General features: G+C 47.4%; 1 protein-coding gene across 4 annotated transcripts in view; it reads left to right on the top strand.

Annotated features, from left to right (window-relative positions):
- stan (Protocadherin-like wing polarity protein stan) overlaps positions 1–20,118 on the top strand; it is an 829,362-nt gene that overhangs the window by 598,904 nt on the left and 210,340 nt on the right. The window lies entirely within an intron of this gene.

Genomic DNA, 20,118 nt, shown 5'->3' with positions numbered 1-20,118 from the left:
ATGCAAGACCTGGACACCAGCACTGACATGGGACACACTTGGCTCCCATGAAGCCTTAAGAGAGGCTCCGGCCATCCATCAGTATACGTGAACAGCCCCCGGCTCGGCTTAGTTGATTTCCTTCCTAAACCAACAAACATCACTACACACACACACACACACACACACACACACACACACACACACACACACACGTACACACACACACACACACACACACTCATATACCAGTGAGGCAGAGCCCAGGAGGTGACAGGGTAGGACGAGGCCCAGATAGCATCACTGGGGTAGTAGTGTGCCAGGTGTGGAGGAACGTGGGATTTAAAACGGGTTTTCATATATCACGAGAAGATGCTAACGGATTACCGTGAATAAACAGTGGTACATTAAACCATAAGATTCACCTTCATGATGACCGAGCTGTCTCATTCCAGCCGGGTTGATTGTATGAAGCCTTCCCAGTCAGCAGTTGAGAGCCGAGTCACGTAGTGGTACGAGACGGAGTTCACATCTGCCTGCTACCGGGCCCAGCAGTCTGTGTGAAGACTGAAGCCTGGTAGATCCTGCTTGTTATTCATAGCGTCGGTGTGTCTCAACGCGGGCCAGCCCGCCCACACTGCCTGCTTGTACAGCACCTCTTCCTCGCTGCTGCCCTCCTGCACCACCCACACAGCCCCGCCTCAGCCCTCAGATCCCACGAAGACATTACTGCTGTGTACTAACATCACTTCACAAGGCCGGCGAAATAACCAGGTGGTCAGAAACCTTGCACTGTCTGTACTGACATGATGAAGGAACTGAACTGCTGGGAACGACTGAATTCGCTGAGGCTGTACTCTCTGGAGTGCAGACGGGAGAGGTATATAATTATCTACACTCGGAAAATCCTAGAAGTCATTGGCCCCAGCTTACCCTCGAAAATATTTCCCTATTGGCACGACAGTCGTGGCAGACTATGTAAAATAAGGGAGAGATACACATTGCCTGCAGCCATGTGGAACACTAGACGGTGCACGTTGGTGAAGGTTAAGAAGTCCTTTTGACAAGGATTTACACAACGTCACGTGAGCCTGGGGGCCGCGTCGTCCAGCTGCTTGGCCGACCAACGACCCAACTCAACGGCTTGAACTCATCCCGAGGTGTCGGCCTTGAGGACCTCTGAAGACTACTGCAGGGGTTCGTGTGTGTGTGTGTGTGTGTGTGTGTGTGTGTGTGGTCAGCACCGCCTACCCTGCAATATTCGCTCCCGAAAATACGAGTTTCAGAGAGCACTCGAAATTGTTTGCTCTGTGTTACGAGACACGAATTAAGTTCTCTCGTCTTCAAATAGAATTTAGATCACTGAATTAGAATTTAGAATGACTCGTTAATGATGTACAGATCTCTGGTAGTTGACCTGGGTGGAGGTTCTCGTGTTGTGGCGTCGTAGTCCCACCTGAGATGAAGAGGTCGTCTGAACAGAGACTCACGTCGTATTCGTGTGTGTTTACTCACGTGTCATTGATCGCGTTCGTGAGTGACTCTGATGTGAATCATAGCCAAGCGCGGGATGTTTGCCTGAGAGGGACATCTGTTGCCGTGGTGAGCGTCCTCCCTGGCGGATATACCTGAAGGTGAGAGACGAGGTTAACAACGCGCCACTAGATCCATGTTCCACCTGGGTAAGGAGTGTTATATACAACACGTCTTTGATGAAATTGCCTAGATTATCAAACAAAAAAATGTCATTACTAGAATAGTACTAGGTTATAGGTACTATTGGCTCTCACATAGGTTATAGGTACTATTGCCGCTCACATAGGTTATAGGTACTATTGCCGCTCACATAGGTTATAGGTACTATTGCCGCTCACAGATTATAGGTACGATTGCCGCTCACCTAGGTTATAGGTATTGCCGCTCACATAGGTTATAGGTACTACCGGCGCTTACATAGGTTATAGGTACTATTGCCGCTCACCTAGGTTATAGGTATTGCCGCTCACATAGGTTATAGGTACTACCGGCGCTTACATAGGTTATAGGTACTATTGGCGCTCATATAGGTTATAGGTACTATTGCCGCTCACATAAGTTATAGGTACTATTGGCGCTCACCTAAGTTATAGGTACTATTGCCGCTCACATAAGTTATAGGTACTATTGCCGCTCACATAGGTTATAGGTACTATTGGCGCTCACATAGGTTATAGGTACTATTGCCGTTCACATAGGTTATAGGTACTATTGCCGCTCACATAGGTTATAGGTACTATTGCCGCTCACATAGGTTATAGGTACTATTGCCGCTCACATAGGTTATAGGTACTACCGGCGCTTACATAGGTTATAGGTACTACTGGCGCTTACAAAATATTACTGCTACATCATACTTGGCTTTGCCCTATCGAGAGAGGTTAATCAGTGAACACAGTAGAGCACTGCGCTGTGAGTAGTGGAAGAACAGAACGTTTTGGGAATAGATCTCAACCATTTCCGTCAGGAATAGTACAAAACCTTATTGTTGATGATACGATACCTCTAATTCCGCTCGCATCTCGTAGGTAAGGTTACTGTGTGGAGAGACCCTGAGCTTCTGTAAATACCTCCTTTATGATGATTTGTGGAACGATTATCTACCCAGTGGAGGTCTGACAAAGGCCTTCTGTGACCTTTGTGATGCTTGTGCACCGACGCTCACAGGATGGCAATGACCGCCACAATAAAGTAGTCGCTAGAAATAGCAAAATCTAAATTTCTATGACCCCATTAGGACGTTGCCCAGATCTACATCCATCCTACACTGTCTTTCCGTTCCTGGTGCCCTGAGCAAATATCTTTCTCACAATATTCACGTCTGGTGGTCCAGTCCAGCACTTCTGGGATGGTTAGGTTCCCGGCCGCCGCCATTGGCCGCCAGAATCGAGCTAAAGATTTAAACTCTTTTTATTACCTAGCCGACCCCGCCTCCCACTACCTGTTGACTTAACCTTCTCTTGTTTCTTTTCCAATTTTGTTTGAAAAAGAGAAATTTCTTTTTAATGACTCCTTATTTATTTGAGCGTTGGAGTTTTCGATCCTAAATTAGTCGTTTCCCAGTGGAGCGAATCTGTGAGCCTCCAAAGTCTTCTTTAAGAACTGGAGGCTCGTTTGGTTGCGAAGTTGTGGGTGCCTGATGAAAAAGGAGCCAGTCACCACAACGACAGTCAGACACGCGGGCCTTAATGTGTGCGTGTGTATAGCTCTAGAGGGACAACATGCAAAGTATTTACCTTCTGTATTGTAAACCTGTTGTGGAGGGAGGTCTGAAGGCACCATGGGCTCCATCCTGCCGCAGGGGAAGACGGCGGTGGCTTCGTCTCAAGTCATTAGCGACGATGTTCGGGCCGATGCTTCCAGGACCAATTAGCACAATGTAGCCAAGTCCTCTACAAACAGAGGGATCTAATTGGTGGTAACGATGGAGATAACTTTCTCCTGGGTCATGTTAGGTCCCCCAGGGGCACAATGGGACGGTACAGAAGCAGCATAACCTCTGCCCTGACCCCTCAGGCGTGGGTCAAAGCTCAGGTCATCGTACTTGAGGGTCGTGCTGTCGTACTGATGGATCTTAACCCTCACTCTCAAGGGTTGTGCCGTCGTACTATTGGGGTTGTGATCGTAAACGCTGAGGTTGACGGTACTGGTCTTATGTGTGTTGATGGAGAGAATGGCTCACCTCCAGGACATATAGTCTATGGTACGCTAGACCCAAGTGATGGATGGAAGACGCATCAACCTCACTTTATCTTTTCTAGAGTAAGTTAACAGCCCAACTGACCATTGGAAGGAGACGTGAGAGAGAACTTCATGTGAGAGGGTACTGGGGAAGAGAACTCGTGACCTAAGAGTGCACTGTGAGGAAAAGGTCCTGGAGATGATGGTCCTACATGAGTGTACCGTGTGAGAGGGAGGTAACTGCAACAATGGAATGAACATTTTAAGAGGGAGGTAAGTGCACCAAGTGAGTGTAGCATGTAAAGTGTACCATTTGAGTGGGAGATAAGTCCACCAAGTGAGCGTAATGTGTAAATTCTACCGTCTGAGTGGTAGAGAACGAGAGGCAAGTGTTGCCATACTAGCTGGTCAAAGGAGAGTCGAGTATAGAGCGGTTATCGCTACATCCTCCCTCCTCCTCCCCACTTGCACCGCTAAACTAGCTCACAGATCGTCAGCCTTGGCAAGTTAACTCGCAGCTCAACAGCCTTCACTAGGTCAACTCTCAGCCCAGCCTCGACCCGGTTGATTTTCATCTCAGTCTCGCTCAGGTTGATTCTCAACACATAACCTCGGCCAGTTTACAGGTTGAAAGCCTCAGACAAGTTATTACTCACTTCACAGCCTTGGACAGACTGCCTCTCATCCAGACCATCACCAATTTGGTGACTGCACTCGAGATGTCACAAAGGTTCAACGGGTTTGAAGGGAAGACACTGTGACAACTGTCAAGTTCCTCTCAAGGTCTGACTGTCGCGCTAGCTGGCAGTGCTTTGAAGAAGGGAAGAGCCGACGCTAGAGACACAACAGGGAACTGAACAGGAGAAGAGGCGGAAAAGTTGTGAGGAAGCAAGAAGTGAGTTGAGGCCGAATGGGTCGAGCCAAGTCATGAATCATTGTTTGGTTAGTTATTTGATCATCAGGGCTGGTAATCATGAGAGTCATTAAGGCTGTCATCATAAACATATATTCATCAACGGAAAGACCTTATACACTTCCCTCAGGTGATAAAGATAATTCGAAGCCCACATGTAATTTCACAATGCAAATGGCCTTTGTAAATAAAAGAACCCGACTTCAGAGAGCGATGGATAACTTATGAGTGTTTTACAGTAGGAGAAGTGAGGTTGTATAGATGGGTGCCACACGAGTGCTGTGACCTCCCTCCTTCCCTCCATGCAGACTCGGGTCAGCGGAGTTCTGATGATCAGTTTCTTACCGTCAGAGATCCGACGACACGTAATACACCAGCTTCACACCAACACTGTTTTAGGTACATTTTTTTCTTGCTTTTTACTACTGGGTGTTTGATTTACTGGTCGTACTGAGTTTCGTATATCAGTATATTGACAGTGAGTTGTGAAGGGAAGGTTTCAGATGGTGAAACTCTACAGGGTGTTAATGTGTAGGGGCTCATGCTACACAGACAGCACCGGAAATGAGAAATTGTAAGAAAAATATCTAAAATGAGTAAAGAATATATTCTTGTTTCGAGAGGACGCCTCCCTTCCCCCTTACCATAACTTTCCCTCCAACCACTCGTCCTTCTTTCCCCTTAGCAAGTTGAAGGTGACTCACCTGATCTCGCAAAACCTCCTCAGTACGTAGATAGACATCATGTGTTCCTCTTTTCTACGCGGAGGAAGATATACCTTGCCTCCCTTCCCTACCTCACCTGCCTCTGCCATCCTCAGGCTCCTAGGTAAACGTGGGAACACAAAAAGTTTCCCCCAACCCGTTGTCTCTCTGCTAGAGGGGCTTCCTCGGTTGTCGGAGGCAGGCCAGTGTGGGGGCCGGAGGCTCCAACTACAATACTCCCGGACGTTGTGTGACTCGGCCGAAACGCTCGTCCTATTGTCCACCTCTGATGACCTCTGCTGTCTCGGCCGTGCCCCGAGGAGCAGGGAATGAGGCGGGGGTTAGAGTGATTGTGGTTGGGGACGGGGCGGTGTCGGCGGCTGGATTACAGGTGGAGTCTATTATGTATAATGCTTCTCACTGTTCACTGTGGGTATGGCCACGTCACCTAAGTTCCCGGACCAGCCGTATGACCTCACACCTTCAGAACCGGTAACGTCGGGTCGTCAGTTATGTACACTGCAGTAGTTGGCGTCTGGCTCGACACATCTGTCCGAAACACGTCACCAATACTGAGCTGACCTCTAACTTTCTAGCCTTCCTACCACACTAACCTGCCGCCAGACAGTCCACAGATGAAGATATCTCAGCAGTAGGGCGTGAGGTCCAACACCTGACCGCCGTTGTACTCATAATGGTCTTCCTCATGCCACAGACGTTAGCGTTCGTGATACAGTTCAATCGGACCTCAGACGCACTACGTATCCGTGGCCAAGTCTTTTGTACATGGATTCGGATGCCTTTGCCAAATCATCCGGATTCCAGTTAAAATTAATTTCAGTCATTACATTAAGACTTTCGTTAGTTATATCTTACAGCTCGGTCTCGGGCCAAGCTGCCATGTTGCTGTGTTGCTCAGTCAGGCTGTTGGAAGCCGCGGCCCCAGTGCCTTCGTAACTACGTCACCCCAGTTGGTCAGTGGTAGGTAAGAGTGCAAACTAGTTTAGTCGCCCTTGCTACACAAATCAAAATAAATGACACACTTGTAGATACCTATCCAGGCCCACTACATGGTGTTATGTATGGCTTCAGGTAATGTATTCAGTGATTTCAGGCCATGATGTTTATTTTCTCTTACTTCATCAACCTAAACTAACTTAACCTAATCTAGCCTAACGTAACTTAACGAACCAAACCTAATCTAACCTAAACTAGCCTAACCTAATCTAGCCTAACCTAACTTAACTTGAACCAAACCTAACCTAACCTAACCTAACCTAACCTAATCTAACTTAAACCTAACCTAACCTAATACAACCTAACCAAACCTAATCAAACTTAACCTAACCTAATATAACCTAACCTAATATAACCTAACCTAATCTAATCTAATCTAATGTAATCGAATCTAACTTAACCTAACCTGAACCAAACCTAACCTAACCTAAACCTGACCTAACCTAGCCTAACCTAACCTAACCTAACCTAACCTAACCTAACCTAACCTAACCTAGCCTAACCTAAACCATGCTGCAAGGTCGTCATGTCTGTAATGTCAATATAAAACCAGTTGTTAGTGCAGACCGGGAGCCATGGCTTCCCGGATTCTCCAAGTGTGAATTATACACCATTCCTGTTTGCGGCCTGAAGATTACAGACTCACTGCTCTCAGCCGCACCTTGTAGTGTCAGTGTGTCAGTGTGGCTGTTAGACGATTATGTACCTCCTACGTAGGTTCCGCCCGTCTCAGATGGGGTGGTGATGGCACCAAGCAATACTTCAGTCTCCGGTGTATTAGTTTCTTCAAGAGCGTTCTGAACATCAGCAGACTCCAGCCTGCCATCGCTTTTGAGACTCTTTTGCTTTGTTGTTTCAGAAAAATGTTTGAATGTCGACTTTCACCGTCAGACCTGGGAGCTGGTGACGTCATCCTGGAAAAGTTAACCACCAAAATCGTTCCTCCTTCGTTCTGGTGGAAGTTGTTCCTTCATCTTATGGCTAGACGTATTTCTTGTGATGTGGGAGAATGGTGATATTATTCAGTATTCGCTTGTTAATGACGCACGTCCTTCATCTACGAACAACAGATCGATAAGCAGTTATTGTATTTACGTTTAATAGTAAGTCTGGGATAAGACTTATCACTTGTATAACTGGTGAAGGATCGTTTGAGACAATTCATTACTCTATGGTAATAACTGGCAGTTGATGAAGTTATGAGGACTCGCTCATAGTTATGTGTATGTAAAGGTCACTCTGAAGTTAAATCCATTACTCGCATGAACAGCATTATAGATAAAAGTTTATACAACAAAATACTTTGATAATTCCTGGCAAACATTGACCTGCTGCTCTGACGTCCAGTATTTCCAGTCTTTTCTCTGATCATCTGTATGGCTCTCGCAAGGCCAGATCCCCGGAGATGTTCTCATCTTACTAATGTCTGGTCATCTGTGAGAGACTAAGAGAATCCTTGTCGTCCCTCTACCTTCTCCCGGTGGATGTACGTCTTGTCTCGCCACTACTTGAAACTTGGACTGGATTTTACTACAGGAAAGACGTAAATTAGCTACGTTTTAATGCCTCTTAAATCCCAGCCCATCTCTCGTAACTCTCCCATATCGTTGGATGGCTCTGTAATTCCCAACACAGTAATCGTACTTGGCAATATCGTATCGTTTAACTTATCTTGGTAGCCGCACATTGTATATGACTAAGCCTGCCTCTAAGAACCTATTCAGATGCCGTGAATTCTTCTGTTCTGAACAGCTGGTCTCATTATACAAAAGGAAAGTTTATTCGTTCTTTTATGGATGATGCTCCCACATCTGGGTAAGCTCTCGCTCTGCTTACTACACAGAGTCGAGTCCTGCCTGAACTCAGAACCTGATCTCCCTGCCGTACGCCCCAGGGTTGGTTCACTTTCACTCTTTTGCAGATATTACTTTGGTTTCTGTTTCGGAGAAGTGAGTAAGTGTGTGCACCCATGACTAACTGGACCACGTAATGCTCTGCAACCTGCTGCTTGGTGATGCCTGTTTCTTTCCCCTGCGCCACAAACGTTTCTAACCCTTTACCCTCTTTTGTCTTCCCTCCCCACAGCCTGGCGGGACAGCCAGGCCTGGGTAGCAGAACGCCCTCCCCACACCCTGGCGGGACAGCCTGGCCTGGGTAGCAGAACGCCTTCCCCACAGCCTGGCGGGACAGCCAGGCCTGGGTAGCAGAGCGCCCTCCCCACAGCCTGGCGGGCCAGCCAGGCCTGGGTAGCAGAAAGCCCTCCCCACAGCCTGGCGGGCCAGCCAGGCCTGGGTAGCAGAACGCCTCCCCACAGCCTGGCGGGACAGCCAGGCCTGGGTAGCAGAAAGCCCTCCCCACAGCCTGGCGGGCCAGCCAGGCCTGGGTAGCAGAACGCCCTCCCCACAGCCTGGCGGGCCAGCCAGGCCTGGGTAGCAGAACGCCCTCCCCACAGCCTGGCCTGGGTGGTAGAGTATCCCCGGTCTCATCTTTGAGCCGCGTCTCACTGAAAGCTTTTCCCTGTTGTGGTCAGGAAGCTGGTGGAGGGATAACGATGGTCGGCCGAGGATCTTACCAGCCCAGCCTACCCTGCTCGCCCCAGGTCACCAGAGGCCTCTGGCTTCGACACTGGTCCAAGAATAAACAATGGTATAGTTGTGTGGCGAGGAGGTGTATCAGACGTAGTGGTGATAAAGGTACCTGTGGTGTCCAGCAGCAGGTTAGTTATGCTGCTCAGTTAAGTTGAAGAGAAACTTAGTAGTATTAGTGTAGTCACTGAGGTGTTTGTCATGTTACCATGAGGCCTAGACTGCTACCATGAGGCCTGTGGAGTTATCATGGGTTCTAGACTGTTACCATAAGGCCTGTGGTGTTATCATGAGGCCTAGACTGTTATCATGAGACCTGTGGTGTTACAATGAGGCTTAGACTGTAGTGTTACCATTAGACCGAGACTATAATGTGTGGGACAGCTTTTTCTTCTTTCTTTCTTTCTTTGTTAGCTGAGACGACACGGGCAGCTGAGGCTGTAATCAAGGGGCCCCACGAGTGTAAAACTCCCTGCCCGTACAGTACAAATAAGATACTTACATGTCGTATTATCCAACGTACAACCACGAGGGGGAAGGTGTGGTAGTGAACAGATATTCCAGGGAGAAGCGGCCTCAGTTAGTCTGGCCAGACGTGATGTGGGGAGCAGCAACAAGTTGTGTGGCTGGAGGCCGTCGTCCCACCCTCACCAACAGAGCCAGGCTCACAACCTGTAAATTTTAGACCCGTCCTCGCTTGTTTAGTAAACGTCTTTATGATAGTCTTCCACAGGGTAAATGTCTGGCAGCCTTCCAGAGGGTTAAGTCTTACATGGCAGCCTTCCAGAGGGAAAAGTCTTATATGGCAGCCTTCCAGAGGGTAAAGTCTTACATGGCAGCCTTCCAGAGGGTAAAGTCGTATATGGCAGCTTTTCAGCGGATAGAGTCCAATGTGGCAGCCTTCAAGAAGGTAAACTCTTTTATGGTGGCGTTCCAGAGGGCAAACGTCTTATATGGCAGCCTTCCAGACGGTAAGCGTCTTATATGGCAGCCTTCCAGACGGTAAGCGTCTTATATGGCAGCCTTCCAGACGGTAAGCGTCTTATATGGCAGCCTTCCAGAGATTAAACGTCTTATATGGTAGCCATTCAGAGAGTAAACGTTTTATATGGAAGCCTTCCAGAGAAAAAACTACGATGATTCACAGACTATTCACCCATCAATTCACTGTCTATTAACAACCTTGGTATGTAATTACTGGTTCGTGGTTATAACTACATACGTCATTATCATCCTTGTTGTGGCGGTAGACTTGTTAACTCCTCCAGCCGTTGGTTCTTGATGATGTGATGTTGATCTTTTACTTATCTTCTGTTGTTTTGAAGAGAACTAAACGAGATCCAGCTGCCATTACCTAGGTCGGGCGCCTCCTGGGTGTTGGTTTGTGCCTAGCGTGACCCCCCGCCTCCCACACTAGTGACCTCTGACCTCAACACAAGAGAGGCCAGATGAACACTTCCTGCTTAAAGGAGTTTCTCAGCGGTTGACGCATCAACCAACACCGACGTTCCTGTTATGACCTGGGTTGTAACCACGACGGATGTAGGGGAGTGGTGCTTGAGCGCTTCCCTGAGCCATGGCGGGGTCCCAGGCCCTGCCTGCAGCAACAGGTCTGGCCAGGGGATCAAGTACGAAGATCAGGGAAGCAAGTGTCACCGATTTATCACATGTGTCGTCACGGATAATGTCCTCTGCCGCAGTATGCTCCACCTGACTGTCACGTGTTCATTGATGCACAAATGATAATTGTGGATATGAAGGAGGGAGGGATCTGTCTTCCTTTAGGAAATATTGCTGGAGTGTTGTGCAGGATGAGAAGCCTTTGTTAAGGTAAGCTATTGTTCTGGAATCTTGATGAGACATTGATGTGCATTATTAGCTTAGTCTTGTGGAAAATGATGAGGTTAATCATGATTTCTCTGCCTTTATTAGACAGGTGTCCCGTGGCCCAGGTATCTCTGTGTAGGACTATAGCTTTTACTTCACAGGGGCGAAGCGCCTTGCTGGGGTTTAGTTCCTGGAGAGGGACACACCACTATAATATGCTTTCCAGGTGTCTAATTAGATTTTTGTTGGTCATATAAGTTGTAAGTATTGTTAGTGAACTCTTGGGATGAGAGAGACAGAGTAATGCCTCCTGTCTCCTGCGTGCCGTAGAAGGCAACTAATAGTGACGGGAGCTGGGGGTTTAAAAATCCTCCCCTCTTGTAGTGTCACATTCTAAAAGCTGATAAGAAAGTAGAAACCAAGAGAAAAAAAGTAAATATATATATATATATATATATATATATATATATATATATATATATATATATATATATATATATATATATTATCCCTGGGAATAGGGGAGAAAGAATACTTCCCACGTATTTCCTGCGTGTCGTAGAAGGCGACTAGAAGGGAAGGGAGCGGGGGGCTGGAAGTCCTCCCCTACATTTTTTTTTTTTTTACTTCTCCAAAACAAGGAACAGAAAAGGGGGCCAAGTAAGGATTTTCCCTCTAAGGCTCAGTCCTCTGTTCTCAACGCTACAGTTTACTTCCGTTCTGTACATATGAGTCAGGTAGTTGTGTCAGCCTGGGCCACCATGTCAGACACTCCTGGGTGAAGTCGAGTATCATTACGACGATGTATCGAACCACCACAATGTTCATCCCCAGCACTGACGGAGGTCGATGCTCCCTCGACCGTAATTACGTATTTGCACTGTCCGGGGGAGTGGGGGGTAGAGGGAGATCTACACTCACTGAACTGTTGGTACTGTCAAATATCTTTTCGTTTGCTATCTGCATTCACTATTCCGTCATCCACTCAGCTCTGTTCATCCACTATGATATTCCTTCTTTACGTAATTTCTATCATGTTTCATGTCGTGGCCTCTGGTTGTTCTATACTTCCATCTTCCGAAGAACTTTTCACTGTTGACTTCACCAAACTTGTGGAAAAACTTAAAGGTTATGATCAGGTTATCCCTTACTCTTCTCTCTTTCAAACTGAGCGATTTTAAGGCTCCTAACCCTTACCTGTGAGTGACTCAGTTGCTAGATACTGCTACCACCTCTGTTGCCCTCCTCTGGACCTTCTCTCTACGTTCTTTATGCTGTTCTAGGAGCCGTGAACAAACTCGAGAGGCGTAATCTAGTGAACAGCTCGTTGATGTTTCGTGCTGTTCCTTTAATTTAACAGCAAACAGTTCGTCTCTTTTATTGTCTTTCTAAGGGGGTTTCTGGCCAAAGGTTAGGGATGATGTCTACTCCTGAGTTCCCCTTACACACAGGTTGCGGCAGCATATTAGATCAATGTTTCCATTCCTGCAAGAATAACTTCTGCTATGCGTTTAGCGGAGACAGAAGCATCACCACATAGGAGACAGTAATTTACCCAAGGAAAGTCAGAAAAGAAGTTACGTAAGTTATTCCAGTCAGCTTTGTTCAGGTGCCAGTACTTACGCTTAGAAGGGGCTGCTGGAGCTGGAGGTGTTGCTTGATAATGTTCATAGCAAAGTATTGTTTCACTAAACCCCTCCATGATTACCCTGCATTTACTCGGGTTGAACCCCATCAACCATGTGTCAAACCAACTTTAGAGCTTGGCGGGGTCTCTCTGTAGGATGACGCGATTCTCTTCGTTTCTTATCTCCTTCATGACCTTGCTACTGTCATTTAGGTAGGAGGCCAGTCCTTCCAGCAGTTTACTTACACAGGTAAAGAAGAGCAAGGGTCCCAGAACAGAACCCCGCGGCACGCCATTTATGACCTCACCCCATTCCGAGAATGCTCCCGTAACACACACACACGCACACACACACACACACACACACACACACACACACACACACACACACACACATATATATATATATATATATATATATATATATATATATATATATATATATATATATATATATATATATAACTTTCATTCTATCTTTCCACTTCCTTCTCTGTTTCCCCACCTTTTTGCCTGTAATTTGAACATACTACCATATCTGTCTTTTACTCATATCATTTTTTACTTCATCAGCCCTCCTCACACCACATACTGTCATCAGACATTTTATTTCCAACACTTCCATCATGCTCCGTACTTTTTGATGTAGTGTTCATGCCTCACATCCATACAACACCGTCGAGACTTCTGTACCGTCAAACACACCCATCTTTATCCGTACCTCAGAAACTTATTCGTCAATACATCCAGGGTCTTAGCCCCCTCTCCCACCCAGTGGCTAATTTCAGCTCCCATGGTTCCATGTGCTGCCTTAGCCATTCCCATATATCTAAAGTACTCCACTTCCTCCAGGTTGCCTTCGTTCAACCAACCAACCAACCTGTCTCTTTCCCTTAGTAAGTTTAACCTTTCCCCTTTCACACACTCTCCCACACTCAGGGACCAACTTCAGTTTCTCATTGGAATCTGCCACCAGAGCAGGGTCATCTTCAAACAGCAACTGACCTCCCAGACCCCTCCACCTTCAACAGACTGCAGACCTGCTCCTCTCTCCATGACCCATGTATTAACTGTCTTCACCATTCCATCCATACACAGGGTAAACAGCCGTGGTGAGATCAGTTACCTCTGCCGCAGACCCACCTTCATCTGGAACCATTCGCCTTCCTCTTTTTCTCCTCGCATATACGCCTTACTCTCTTGATAAAAAAAAAAAGTCGTTGCTTCTGCAGCTTTCCTCCCACACCACATATACGTAACACCTGCAACAAAGCATCTCTATTAACCGTATCATACACTTTCTTCAGATCCAGAAATGCCACATACAAATCCTTCTATTTCTCTATTTCTCGCATAAAATATTTGAAGGAAACATCTAGTCCACACTTCCTTTTCCACTCTTCCCCAGTCTGAAGCTCTGTACAACTTACCAAGTACACTCGAACACTCACTTTTGTTCCCCTTGCCTTTATACAGTGGCACTATATAGGCATTCCACCAATCCTCATGCACCTCATGAGCTAAACTTACACTGTGAATCCTGAGTGATCAACCATCAACACTGCCACCTTTCTTGCGAAATTCAGTTGTAGTCCCATCCACTCCAGCCGCTTTACCACACTTCATTTAACGCAAGGTATTCAAAACCTCATCTCTTTTCATCAGACTACTTGCCATAACTCTCTGGCTTCACATACCTCCCTGACCCAATCACACCACATCTGACATACAGGGGAGTGACTAGTTACTGCCACTCGTGATACACCACATCTGCCACACAGGGGAGTAACTAGTTACTGCCACTCGTGATCCTCCATCTGCTGAAAAGAGGCTGAGGGAATGTCGCTAGTAAAACCAGTGTGACTCTTCGATATGGCTGGTATTATAGCAGACGACACCAGGGAGCTGGTTGGTTGGCTGGACACGAGACATCTTACCTGTCTTACTTGTGCTGTACGATAGTTTTGGAATCTTCTCCTACCATAGTTCACTCTCCCACCAAACTGTTGTAGTGTTTCTCTGTTATTCAAGGTGTTAGAGGCCTGGTCCGTAGACCCACACAACCACCGCACCCTGGTTTGTCTGCTACACTTTATACATATATATGGCTAGCTTTGGACCCCAGATACCTATAGTGTTTTCAAAATTCGTTTTCATTTACCTTTCGATTTCGCTGGTCACATTATAATGTTCCCTGCTTGTTGACACGACAAGACCCCATTTTCGATGGCGTGATGGGAACCATACCTCCCAGGAGTGAGGACGTTTCTAACGGAAGTTTATGAACGACACATTTCAGATTAATGTAGATAGAATGTATAATATTACACCATTAGGTGTATATAGAAATCTCTCTCGAGAATTCATAGCTCTTCTTGCAGTGAGAACACCCCAGTAAACCAGCAATACCAGGCACGGCCGAGCGACCACAGGAGAACCTGTGGAGCCGACCAACCTCGGCAGTCTTAACACTATTTGTGACCCGCCCGGCCACGTCACGTCTCCTGCCGGTAATGGCATCAGCGGGCGTGAAGGACAGATGATGGCAGGGCACCAACACCACAGATCCGCCAACGATCTCTGAAGGAAACAAACCGTGAAGAGTCCACACGGAGGTCTGATCCCCTCACGATACTCCACGAACCATACTTTTCTCCCTAAGTTTCCCACACGTTTCCTGGGTCCTTGTTTATATCGCTGTGCATCTGTCAAATCTTTGTCGCTGTTTCACACGTGAGGTGGACAAGAGCCAGAGAAAAGTAGATGAACAGTCATCTGTCTGGTGGTGAGGCGGTGGTGCTGAGCGTCGTGGAGACGTTCACTCAGTCATGCACTTCCTCCTTGTTGACTCCTACAGACGCTCGCTGTTTGGAATTCGAGTCTTGATCTGACATTAATTGGGAGAGTCGGACTATTGGTTCCGTGCGACCACCGCTGATGCATAGCTCTCTCTCTCTCTCTCTCTCTCTCTCTCTCTCTCTCTCTCTCTCTCTCTCTCTCTCTCTCTCTCTCTGCCTCTGAGATGCCACGTGTTTATTTGATTCTGTTATTTTTCCAAAGCAAATACTTTAATCGGAAAAAAAAAGATATTTTAAGTAATCTGTGATTTTATCTCGTGAAGGCAAGAGTGTATGTTCCGAGCAGGATAATCTTATATGATCAATTCTGTAAATGTATGATTAAGTCTAGGTTGCAACGCTGAGTGACATGCAAGACAAAAGAGGATCGTGACACTGTGCGTCGGTCTTCCACGCCGCGCCATCTGGGCCACCTCGTCTCGTCTCTTCTTTGCGAGCAGAATTGGTGTTACGGTGAGAAAGCCGTACACACGATTCTGGACGCCTTACGCAGCCGGAGCTCTCAAACGTCTCTGTAATGACTGGGTCAGGCGGAGGGAGGAAGTTCATACCGTCGTAGCCTTGGAATATCTAGAAATTAAAGTCGAGAATTCAGATGTGCGCGGGAAACAGCAGTTATGGTGGCAATAGAGATGATGTTAGAATTATACGTACGGCATGAAAATCACGTTTGTAGACGATGCTGACAGGCTACAGAGATACAAAGAAGACTTCCACTGGACCACCTAGAACAACATAACATTCAGTGGAGGTAATTTTCACCTCCGGCACAGGAAGAATGAAGAAGTGAAGAACAGTAGAAAATATCGGACAGACACAGACGCTATCATAAACCAGATGAATAATGTGGAAGACCTGGGTATTACAACGTCAAACGACCATACTTTCAGTAAACCTAACAACAGTTGCCTCCTCCAGAAGGATGGCGGGATGTACTGCGGAATTTGAAGAAAAGGAAAGAACCTTTGATGATTTTTATGGCTCTAATTTGCACACGAATAGAATATTGGTGTTTTGTAACATCTAACAAGGCAGGGCAGATTCACGTTTCATATTAGCGTGGTATTGGCACTACAGCATTGGAAATTGCTGAAATCCCCGGAGAGCAGACGGGAGAGGTATATCATCGTCTATACCTGGAAAATCCTAGAAGGTATGATACCCAAGTTACATTCGGAAATATCCTACTGGCAAGACTGGCATGGAAGGCTCTGTGAAATTCTACCTCTGAAATCCAAAGGTGCGAATCGCATATGCACAATTAGATAGAACACCTGAAATATGAGAGGACAAAGATTCTTCAACATATTGCTTATAACTATCAGAAACACCACAGAATACGTAGCAGAGAAATTCAAGATGGCTACGTGAGCCTGCGGGTCACGGCTTCCAGCAGCTTGGTCGACCACCAAGCCAGGCCCTAACAGTCTGGAGTCAGCCCGGGCTGGTTGTATTAGCAAGACCATGGAAGACTACCCCAAGTAATGTCAAGATGAGACGCTCTATCAAGAACGATGGTTCTGAAGGTTTGCCCCGCCACCTTCCACACCCGTGTGGTGGTGCATCTGACCTCTGGTCATGTGGCTGGCTGACCACCACAACGCCCCGTCCCTCCCTGCCTTTCCTGCTTATGAACCACACGCCTTCCCTCGCGTGCTGCTGCACCGCACCCTCTATCTCCCTCCCGTGCTGTTGCCCCACACACCCTGCCTTTCTCCCTCCATTCCCCTGCTGTTCGGGAGAGAAACTCCAGGCCGTGAGCCAGTGTGGAGCCGGAAATTTTCTACATTTATAGACACTGTGCTGAATCATATGACGGCCAACACAGAGTCTGCCATTCTGGGGCAGCCACCAACGAGGGTGAATCAGTCACTGTGAGCTAACCTTCCGTGAGCAGTGTACTACCTCCAGGCGCTAGTGCTGCTTGAGGAGCAATCAGAAAACTGTGTGTGATCGTCTTCATTGTCGAACGTTCTTCAGTTTGTGTCTCGCCTGCTCATGCCATACTGTATCGCTGTACAGACAGGAAACAGGAAATTTTTTTCCTCCTCGTATGTGATAGTACTGAAGCCATGTTATCTTGAGTTTGGTAACAGCACCTTCACTCGTGAAATGTGTGAACCTTCACACCTTCTGCAGTATTGGTCAGAGGTAGAACTCTTATACCAGTGGTCCAGGTTGGTCAGAAGTAGAACTCATATATAAACCAATGGTCCAGGTTGGTCAGAGGTAGAACTCTTATATAAACCAATGGTCCAGGTTGGTCAGAAGTAGAACTCTTACACCAGTGGTCCAGGTTGGTCAGAAGTAGAACTCTTATACCAGTGGTCCAGGTTGGTCAGAAGTAGATCTCTTATACCAGTGGTCCAGGTTGGTCAGAAGTAGAACTCTTATACCAGTGGTCCAGGTTGGTCAGAAGTAGAACTCTTATACCAGTGGTCCAGGTTGGTCAGCAGTAGATCTCTTATACCAGTGGTCCAGGTTGGTCAGAAGTAGAACTCTTATACCAGTGGTCCTGGTTAGTCAGAAGTAGATCTCATATACCAGTGGTCCAGGTTGGTCAGAAGTAGAACTCTTATACCAGTGGTCCTGGTTAGTCAGAAGTAGATCTCTTATACCAGTGGTCCAGGTTGGTCAGAAGTAGAACTTTTATACCAGTGGTCCAGGTCGGTTAGTGGTCCACGTAACGTTGGATCCCTATTTCAAAATGTGTGTGTGTGTGTGTGTGTGTGTGTGTGTGTGTGTGTGTGTGTGTGTGTGTGTGTTCCCGCTAGAAGTCTGCGGGAATGATAACACGTGTTTAACCAGGGCAGGTGACCTCAACGCTGGGCGCATGATCCACAGGTGCAGGAGCAGGTGTTGTCATGCCTTGGGTGAGGCTCTCTTAGCAGGTGACCTCACACCTGCCTCATCATGAGACATAGCCGTTCCCTGAGGCTGTCCATAACAGAATGATGGTAGACCCAGGTCCTGACACTGCCTACAGCAGAATGATGATAGACCCAGGTCCTGACACTGCCTACATCAGAATGATGATAGACCCAGGTCCTGACACTGCCTACAGCAGAATGATTATAGACCCAGGCCCTGACACTGCCTACAGCAGAATGATGATAGACCCAGGCCATGACACTGCCTACAGCAGAATGATAATAGACCTAGGTCCTGACATTGCCTACAGCAGAATGATGATAGACCCAGGCCCTGACACTGCCTACAGCAGAATGATAATAGACCTAGGTCCTGACACTGCCTACAGCAGAATGATAATAGACCTAGGTCCTGACATTGCCTACAGCAGAATGATAATAGACCTAAGTCCTGACATTGCCTACAGCAGAATGATGATAGACCCAGGTCCTGACACTGCCTACAGCAGAATGATAATAGACCTAGGTCCTGACATTGCCTACAGCAGAATGATGATAGACCCAGGCCCTGACACTGCCTACAGCAGAATGATGTTAGACCCAGGCCATGACACTGCCTACAGCAGAATGATGATAGACCCAGGCCCTGACACTGCCTACATCAGAATGATAATAGACCCAGGCCCTGACACTGCCTACAGCAGAATGATGATAGACCCAGGTCCTGACACTGCCTACAGCAGAATGATGATAGACCCAGGCCATGACACTGCCCATAACAGAATGATGAGACCCAGGTCCTGACACTGCCTACAGCAGAATGATGGTAGACCCAGGCCCTGACACTGCCTACAGCAGAATGATGATAGACCCAGGCCCTGACACTGCCTACATCAGAATAATAATAGACCCAGGCCCTGACACTGCCTACAGCTGAATGATGATAGACCCAGGCCCTGACACTGCCTACAGCAGAATGATGATAGACCCAGGCCCTGACACTGCCTACAGCAGAATGATGATAGACCCAGGCCATGACACTGCCTACATCAGAATAATAATAGACCCAGGCCCTGACACTGCCTACAGCAGAATGATGATAGACCCAGGCCCTGACACTGCCTACAGCAGAATGATGATAGACCCAGGTCCTGACACTGCCTACAGCAGAGTGATGATAGACCCAGGCCCTGACACTGCCTACAGTAGAATGATGATAAACCCAGGTCCTGACACTGCCTACAGCAGAGTGATGATAGACCCAGGCCATGACACTGCCTACATCAGAATAATAATAGACCCAGGCCCTGACACTGCCTACAGCAGAGTGATGATAGACCCAGGCCCTGACACTGCCTACAGCAGAATGATGATAGACCCAGGTCCTGACACTGCCTACATCAGAATAATAATAGACCCAGGCCCTGACACTGCCTACAGCAGAATGATGACAGACCCAGGCCCTGACACTGCCTACAGCAGAATGATGATAGACCCAGGCCCTGACACTGCCTACAGCTGAATGATGATAGACCCAGGCCCTGACACTGCCTACAGCAGAATGATGGTAGACCCAGGCCCTGACACTGCCTACAGCAGAATGATGATAGACCCAGGCCCTGACACTGCCTACAGCAGAATGATGATAGACCCAGGCCCTGACACTGCCTACAGCTGAATGATGATAGACCCAGGCCCTGACACTGCCTACAGCTGAATGATGATAGACCCAGGCCCTGACACTGCCTACAGCAGAATGATGATAGACCCAGGCCCTGACACTGCCTACAGCAGAATGATGATAGACCCAGGCCCTGACACTGCCTACAGCAGAATGATGATAGACCCAGGTCCTGACACTGCCTACAGCAGAATGATGATAGACCCAGGCCCTGACACTGCCTACAGCAGAATGATGATAGACCCAGGCCCTGACACTGCCTACAGCAGAATGATGATAGACCCAGGCCCTGACACTGCCTACAGCAGAATGATGATAGACCCAGGCCCTGACACTGCCT

Source organism: Panulirus ornatus, chromosome 35, assembly GCF_036320965.1.
Source record: "Panulirus ornatus isolate Po-2019 chromosome 35, ASM3632096v1, whole genome shotgun sequence".
NCBI lineage: Eukaryota > Metazoa > Arthropoda > Malacostraca > Decapoda > Palinuridae > Panulirus > Panulirus ornatus.
This window is presented reverse-complemented; position numbering and strand designations above follow the sequence as displayed.